This window comes from Symphalangus syndactylus, chromosome 5, assembly GCF_028878055.3.
Source record: "Symphalangus syndactylus isolate Jambi chromosome 5, NHGRI_mSymSyn1-v2.1_pri, whole genome shotgun sequence".
Lineage (NCBI taxonomy): Eukaryota > Metazoa > Chordata > Mammalia > Primates > Hylobatidae > Symphalangus > Symphalangus syndactylus.
The window spans coordinates 106,281,582-106,290,526 of NC_072427.2; positions in this window are offsets into that span (position 1 = coordinate 106,281,582).

Consider the following 8,945-nt stretch of genomic DNA (forward strand, 5'->3'; position numbering starts at 1 on the left):
GCTGGGATTTCAGGTGTGTCACCATGCCCGACCAATGGGACAACAGTGGTAGAGAATTAAAACATGGCATTTTGCGGGTGTGATGGTGGGCGCCTGTGATCCCAACTACTTGGGAGGCTGAGGCAGGAGAATCACTTGAATCTGGGAGGCAGAGGTTGCAATGAGCTGAGATCATGCCATTGCACTCCAGCCTGGGTGACAAGAGCAAAACTCCGTTTAAAACAAAACAAAACAAAAAACCATGGCATTTTGCCAGGGTAAGCTAACTAAATTATTTGAGCTATTTTTGAATAAATAAATGATGAATACAAATATATGCACATGTAAATACGTGTAATTCTATCTGTATGTTCATATTTATACATAACGTCTATGGATTCCCACCCTCAAAATTCTGACCCTCAATGTGATGGTATTTTGAGATGGAGCTTTTGAGAAGTAATTTGGGTTAGATGAGGTCACTGAGAGTGGAGCTCTGGTTTGACAGAATTAATATCTTTAGAAAAAGAGACACCAGAGAGCTCTATCCTTTTCTGCCATGTGAGACAGAACAAAAAGACCATGGTCTATAAATCAAGAAGAAAGCCCTCATCAGGAACCCAACTGGTATGCATTTTGACTCTGAACTTTCCAGCCTTGAGAACTGTGATAAATACATATCTGTTATTTAAGTCACCCAATCTATAATGTTCTGTTATTGTAGTCTAAGACAATAAACACGTATACATATGTACATTTATACATATACTTATATCTAATTTATAGATGCATGTATAGACACACAAACACACAAATACACACACATATTCTTGAAATAGAACGACTAAAGCAATTGCTTGAGGATTTTTATGCTTATGCACTTCTCGCTTCTCTTCTCTTTGCCAAGGCACAATGTTCTAATTTTGTTGCCGCTCTATGAGGCATGTCAGTGGTGTTTTTATTTTTATTTTTTCTCTGAAAACTAAAAACGTAGAAAGCTTAATATGACAAATGCAAGAGTTAATTTTTTAATGTTTTCTTATTGTGTGTTTAGAAAATACTTATCTAAATTCACTTTATTGCTTGAAAGAAATTGGAATTGCCTCAATAAACTTTGAGATTATGACTCATTGCTATTCTAAGAATAAAGTTATGCATTTTAATATGGATTATTTATTTGAATAGCATGAGCATGAAACGTTTTTGTCATATGCAGATCATAATCAGAAAACCCTTTAGAAGCTAGGATAAGTTTCACCTAGAAAAAGCATTGATAAGGCATATTTTTTTGTGTGGCTTATATGCTATTGTACCACCGTTCTAGCAAAGAAAATATAATGTTTCTTTCCAACTGTTTTATTGCTGCATTTCAGCCTTACATTGTACTCATCAAAATTCTCTATAATATTTTTATCAAAGTCTCTGAAATGTATGGGCACAAAGCAAACAGATGCCAATTGATTTTTTTAATCAAGGTTTTTTTTTTTCTAAAATATCACATTTTATTTTCTTAATGTCTAATAGTTCTAATGTTCTTCTATAGTCATTTATTTATCAAGCACTATTCTCAATTTTAAGAGAGAAGTTTTATATAAACTTAGTGACTTATTTTTATGAAAAAAATTGTCATGATCTAGTGGAGACTCTATGAAACAGTAAAAGAATAATTAGAAACAATTGAAGGAGAACCAGACAATGATTTAAGAGAAGATACTGATTTTGACTATATTTGACTACATTTAATATATTATTTAATACAAATGCAAACATATCCAGGTATTAGGAAAGCTAGAAAATCCATGTTAATAGAATGATATACAAGTGGAGAGATGATGAATATGGAACAATTTTACAATTTTTAAAGCAAGGAACTATTGTTACTGATATAACTGAAATCTAAAGATATGTATACAATTATCTACTCAAAAAAAGAGTTACAGTTTACCCAAGTAAATTTTACTCCTTTGGGAAGCATCTGGGTAATGATAATAAAAGCCTTCTACATTACAGAATCTGATTTTAATCCTTACTTCATACGTGATCCTGAGGACATTACTACTCTAAGATCTCAACCTTTTAATCCATCAAAAGAAGATAATTATAATTTTCCTACTGAGGGATCTCATGTTACTCAGGAAAACAAAAGCTGTTTGAAAAGTGTTGGTAAAATACTAATATATGTTCTTGCAATTTAAACCAAGTTGAAATGTTCAAGAATTGGTAACTAGTCTGCAAAGTAATGGAGATTAGTGTGCTCATGTGAGGCCTAGTGATTTAAGCAGGATTCATGTAGGAGCTGTACCTGCATAGTATGGAAGAAGTGTGGTGGCAGATGTACCTAGAGACTTAGCAGAAGAGAAGTGCTGTATCCTATTTGCCACAGATTATGGATAAAAGATTACATTTGCCCCCAAATTCAATGAAAATGCAGATTCTCAGCATCTATGTTTAAATTACAGAATTCATCAGTACATATATATAGTATATATGTCTACATATACACCAAGGTGGGGGGACATCATCCAATCATTTGAGGGCCCAGATAGAATAAAATTCTTTTTGTTTTTTCTCTGATTATTTTATATTTATTTGAGACAGAGTCTCTCACTCTGTCACCCAGGTTGGAGTGCAGTGGCAGGATCATGGCTCACTACAGGCTCAGGCCATCCTCCCAACCTCAGCCTCTGAGTAGCTGGGACTACGGGAGCATGCCGTCACAGCCCACTTTTTACTTTATTTCATTTTATATTTTATTTTATTTTATTTATTATTTTATTTATTTCATTTATTTTATTTCTTGTATAGATGGGGTTTGTCCATGTTGTCAGGCTGGTCTCCAACTGCTGGGCTCAAGCAATCCACCTGCAGCGGCCTCCCGAAGTTCTGGGATTACTGGTGTAAGCTATTACCCTTGGCCCAAATTCTCTTGTTCTTCTTGACATCCGTCTTCTCCTGTCTGACACCGGCTCCTCCGGTTCTCAGGCCTTGGGACTCAGAATGAGTTAACCCGTTGGCTTTCCTGGGTCTTGAGCTTGTGGAAGACATATCTGGAGACTTCTCAGCCTCCAGAATCAGGAGAGCCAATTCTCACAGTAAGTCTCCTCTTACATATCTATCTACATAGTGTTGCTTCTATCTGTATGCAGAACCCTAACTAATAAAACTGGGGAGACTTCTAAGATGTGGGAACATCTCTGATAGGTTCAAAAGCAGACATAAAAAAGGTGGGTACAGAAAATCTTTCTGATTTAAACAGAGACTAAAGATTGGAGAATAAAAAAAATTGAACAGAACGAGAATGAATGGACAATAATTACAAGCTTCAGAGCAAGTAATTTATGGTTACGATGATGTTCTGTGCATATTAAACACACAGAAGCATTCAGGATGAAGTAGATGAGGAAGAGACTGAAGAATGACTATGAAGGAAGTTATCACCAAATTATGCATCTGAAAGAATTGACAAGGAGAAAATGACTGGGCTTTAGGAGAAGAACATTGAAACAATAATAAAAAAAAAACCTCTTGATCTTCTCCCTGGTGTTCTATAGTACACACGTAAACACAATCATATATATTTGTAAACATTTGACACATTTTTTAAAGCTTGTTTCCAAACTTTGAATGCTTTACAAAGAGTAAGCTTTTGTTTTATTTTCAGGATATTATGAATATGTTAAAGTTCTATGTTTTCTGGAATAGAAGTGATATTGAGGTGCAATTATGTCATAACATTAAAACAAGGTATTTTGGCACTTGTCAGTTGATGTAACGATAGTACATATTTTGCATAAAAAATTTTGAGTATGGTCACTGAGTAAATAAATGTATATGCGTATATATTATTTTCAGTTTTTAGAACCATTTTGTATTAAAATGAATAATAAAAACTAATTTATCCTATTTTCTTTTCTCAAAGGATGAAAGTTAGCTAGGATGATTTTATCCTGGGTGATTTTTAAATAGTTTTGCTCTAAAAACATTAACATACATTCATATGAAGGGAACATTGTTTTACAAGTAGAAGGAGTTTATAAAATTTTACAGAAAGAAAAAAAAAAGTCCATCATCTCTTACCATAGACTATGCCCCTTTTTTGTACTTGAAACAAATTGCAGTATTTCCTCAGGTATTGAGCTTTTCATAAGGTATAATTAGTAATTGGCTGTATTTGTGCAGCCCCTTAGAGTAAAACATTATCAAACTCTGAGTACCATGGGCGCATTTTGACCACATACAACAGGAAGTTTGACTCTGCTGTGTGTAAGACCTGCTTCTTTTGTTCAAGCTGCAACAGTGATAGGACCTTGTTTTTCTCTTCAGAAGCTCTGTCATATGCAAAACGATGCCAATAGAGGAAACACAGTGTGGCAAAGTGTATGGACACGGGCAAAGGATCCTGAGGTCAAATGTAGGGAACCGCTGTAACAAAGAGAAACATAATTAGGGCTAAGAACACAATAGAAAGCTGGTAATTTATAAGGCACCTTGGAGGGGTGCTAAGGCTCTGTGAATAAATGAAATTAAAGTAATTTACACTTTAAGTCAGTGAATGCTGGGTATTGGTAGTACTTAGTGGGTGAGAATTATGTACCTTCTGTGTCTGACTTCCCTGTAATTGTATATTGTTTTGGAATTTTTAAAGAAGTATATAGATGTGCTGATATGATTTGTTATAATCATATAAAATAACACAGGTTAACAGTGATTCTTAGTGAAAAACAGATTTCAACGTGTATAACTTTAAGAATATATATACATACATGCTAGTAGTCACACCAGAAATGTCTGAAAACCTTTCCTGAGTTCAGCGATGGTTTCAAATATTCTATTCTTATAATTAAGAAGAATATATTGCACATAGAGCAGAAAAAAGTAAAGTTTATTTTTTAATAGTTCAGTTGTCAGCATTCAAACATTTTGATGCTTTTCTTTGTTAATGGGGTTAGAATTGTGTCCCATGCATAATTGTGGAAGCATGAATTATGTAATTTTCTAACAAAAGATTAATGAGACCTGTCAACTTCATTTCCTAAGTAAACCTGCTATTTTTTAGAACCCTTGAAAAAATATATCTGATATTTGCCAAATATTTTACTCTTCCATATCCAGATTAAATAATATATATGGTTGAAACAATATTGCTAAAAGTTTTGACTGTTAATTTTCTCCCCTTCCTTCTGAGGACTTTTTAGAACACTAAGAATCTATGGTTGAATTAAAATTGACAAAACTTTGCCTTATAAAGCTAAATCATTACTGTTTAGAGCATAAAAATAACATAAAGTTCAATGTGTTAACTAGTTGATAAACATTCATTTTGCAAAAATGGATATACATTTGTCTAAAGCTCTCAATTATATAATATGCCTCAAGCACAGACCCTTCAAAATAATTTATGTAAATCTTTTTTCCTTTAATTTATGAAGGACTACAAGAAATCAATTTCTAATTTTAAATTTATAAAGAGCTAGGGAATACACTGAACATACATGTAGCAGCACAAAAGTAGTTCACCATCAAAATTATTAAAAAATAAAAATAGATAAAATTACTCTATAACAAATTTATTATTCATTTGGACGTCCCAGGCACTATAATATTCCAAAATGATTCTTATAAATCACTATTAAGTAGTAATAACAACAGGTCTGATATGATTTGGATTTGTGTCCATACCCAAATCTCATGTCAAATTTCAATCCTCAATGTTGGGGGAGTGGCCTGATGGGAGGTGATTGGATCATGAGGGCAGATTTCCTCCTTGCTGTTCTTGTGATAGTGAGTGAGTTCTTAGGAGACATGGTTGTTTAAACCTGTGTAACACCTCCCTCTTTGCTGTCTTCCTCCTACTCTGGCCATGTAAGACGTGCCTGCTTCATGCCTGCTTCCTCTGCACCTTCTACCATGATTAAAAGTTTCTTGAAGACTCCTCAGCCATGCTACCTGTACAGCCTGTAGAACCATGACTCAATAAAACCTCTTTTCTTTATAAATTACCTAGTCTAAAGTAGTTCTTTAGGCTGGGTGTGGTGGCTCACGCCTGTAATCCCAGCTCTTTGGGATGCTGAGGCAGGCAGATCATGAGGTCAGGAGTTCAAGACCAGCCTGGCCAACATGGTGAAACCCTGTCACTACTAAAAATACACACACACAAAAAAAATTAGCCAGACATGGTGATGCGTGCCTGTAATCCCAGCTACTCTGCAGGCTGAGGCAGGAGAACTGCTTGAACCTGGGAGGCGGAGGAGCGGAGGTTGTGTTCCACTTCTCTGCTGGTCTTTTCCATTGAAATCCTGATCCTTCCATTGACTGGCTTAAATAGCTCTGAACAACCGTGTGTGTCCTTCCACTTTGGAGAGACTGACAAAGGAGCTGTGCCCCAGCTCTTTCCTACTACGTCTCCCAGTGCTTACACAGTGACACATTCACGGAGCGGAAAACTGGCAGGGCTTGTCAGGTATACACCAACCCCATTCACCACCTGTCTCACAACTGTCTTGATGATTGCTCTTTGATATTTTTTTCTTAGTATATTATCCAGATTTTATAATTTTTCTCAGAGGGAGGCTTTGTCTTAAGCTACCCCTTTTTATCTAAGAGCGGAACCCAGATTTAAATTAAACATGATTACTTTCCAGAGGAAATCGGCTTTAGAAAATAAGCATTTGGGGCCGGGCGCGGTGGTTCACGCCTGTAATCCCAGCACTTTGGGAGGCCAAGGCGGGCAGATCACGAGGTCAGGAGGTCGAGACCATCCTGGCTCATACGGTGAAACTCTGTCTCTAATAAAAATACAAAAAATTAGCCAGGCATGGTGGCGGGCACCTGTGGTCCCAGCTACTCGGAGGCTGAGGCAGGAGAATGGCGTGAACCCGGGAGGCAGAGCTTGCAGTGAGCCGAGATCGCGCCACTGCACTCCAGCCTGGGCGACTGAGTGAGACTCCGTCTCAAAAATAAATAAATAAATAAATAAATAAGCATTTGGGCTAGTTAGAAAAAGAGCCATCTTTTATTTTATTTTATTTTATGTTTTTTTAATCCACTAGGAAAATGTAATACCTTTATCAACTCTTTTCTGGGTAAGTCAGTGAAGGCATGACCTTCTCAGAGGCAGTACTTTCAATCAGATATCTCTGTAATTTTATCCTTTCTTCCTTTACATAAGACTTCTACCTACTTCTTCTTCGAGAAGTATTTGTTACCACTTTCTTTTTCTCTATCCATTGGAAATAAGGTGTTTGTTTTTTTTGTTGTTGTTGTTGTTTTGACGGAGTCTCACTCTATCACCAGGCTGGAGTGTAGCTGGAGTGTAGTGGTGCAGTCTGGGCTTATTGCAACCTCTGCCTCCCGGGTTCAAGTGATTCTCCTCCCTCTGCCTCCCGAATAGCTGGGATTACGGGCACATGCCACCACGTCCAGGTAATTTTTGTATTTTTAGTAGACATGGGATTTCACCTTGTTGGCCAGGATGGTCTCGATCTCTTGACCTCATGATCCACGTGCCTCGGCCTCCTAAAGTGCTGGGATTACAGGCATGAGCCACTGTTCCCAGCCAGAAATAGCTTTTTTTCACCCGATTTTTAAAATCAGTTTACATAGTTACTTTGTTAGGTTGTATGGCATAAAAATCCATTAAACCTTAAAAATCATGAATTGTGGATTGGCTTTCATTGAAATAGCTCATAATTTCTACATTATCATGAAATGAGAACTGAAATCTGCTCATAGCCATATGGAAATAAAATCAAAGCCATATATCAATGGAATCACAATGTCCCTAATTTCTGAGAAATATTACCAACAGAGCTAAACCTTTTGTTTTGCAGTTTATAGCTATCTGGGAAAAATGCATTCCCATATTTTTCTCATGCAAAACTTGTCACAACTGAAGACTACAGTAAAAGTTATCCCATGGCCCTCTTTTTTCCCACATTTTAAAATCATTTTATTTTTCCATGAACACACATTATTTTAAGTACATGCATATAGTTATGTCACATGCTATTTTTACATACGCACTTTTTTCTTTTCTTCTTTTACTTATGTCCTATTTTTATGTTTTTTAAACTTCATTTTGCCAATATCCTTCATCCTACCATACAAAACAAATAACAAGATATGTTTCTGCATGTGTTATATGCAAACTTAAACATATGGACACGTAGTCATCCCTGAGGATATTTTTGAAGTTTAATTTTCAAAAACTGGATGATATTATAAATGTGTTTCTTATTTTCTTTAGAAGTTAGATGTAGTCAGAAATTACATCAGTTTTGTGATGTAGTCTATCTCTGGACCCTACAACAGGGTGTAAACAATTCTTTCCAATAGGGCTTTTTGCCATGATGTGACTTCTGTGCTGCTGCATATGATAACACAGTCACTCGTGGCTGCTGAGCATTTGGAAAGTAGCTGGTGCTACTGAGGGGCTAATTCCTTATTTAAAATTTTTATTTAGTTTTAATCAATAAATTTCAAATAAAAAATTATATATAGTTATAGGCTACAATAATGTACAGTGTAGCTCTTGGCCATGTGTCCAATAAATATATGTGAAGTACATAAATACATCTTGTTATTTTGATTGTTTTATAGAGATAGCTATGCTTATGCTTAAAAAAACCTTCCTTTCTGTCTTTTATGCATTCACTTTCTTAAAGATTATATAATATTCTAGTTTCTAATTCTCCCGTAATTTTATTTTTCCATTCTTTTTTTTTTTTTTTTTTTTTTTTTGCTGGGCATTTGCCTTGTTTATTGGAGCATTTATTTCTGTGGAATAAATTCCCAGGAACTGGGTTATAGCTAGATATATTTTTATTTTAATAGATATAAGAACTGTTGGACAGGTTTTTTAAAGACATAATACTTCTGAAATATGATATTTATACTAGCAATAAATGCTAGTGATACACGTTCTCATTCTAAATTTTATCTATCTATTAGGGATACAGTGGTAATTA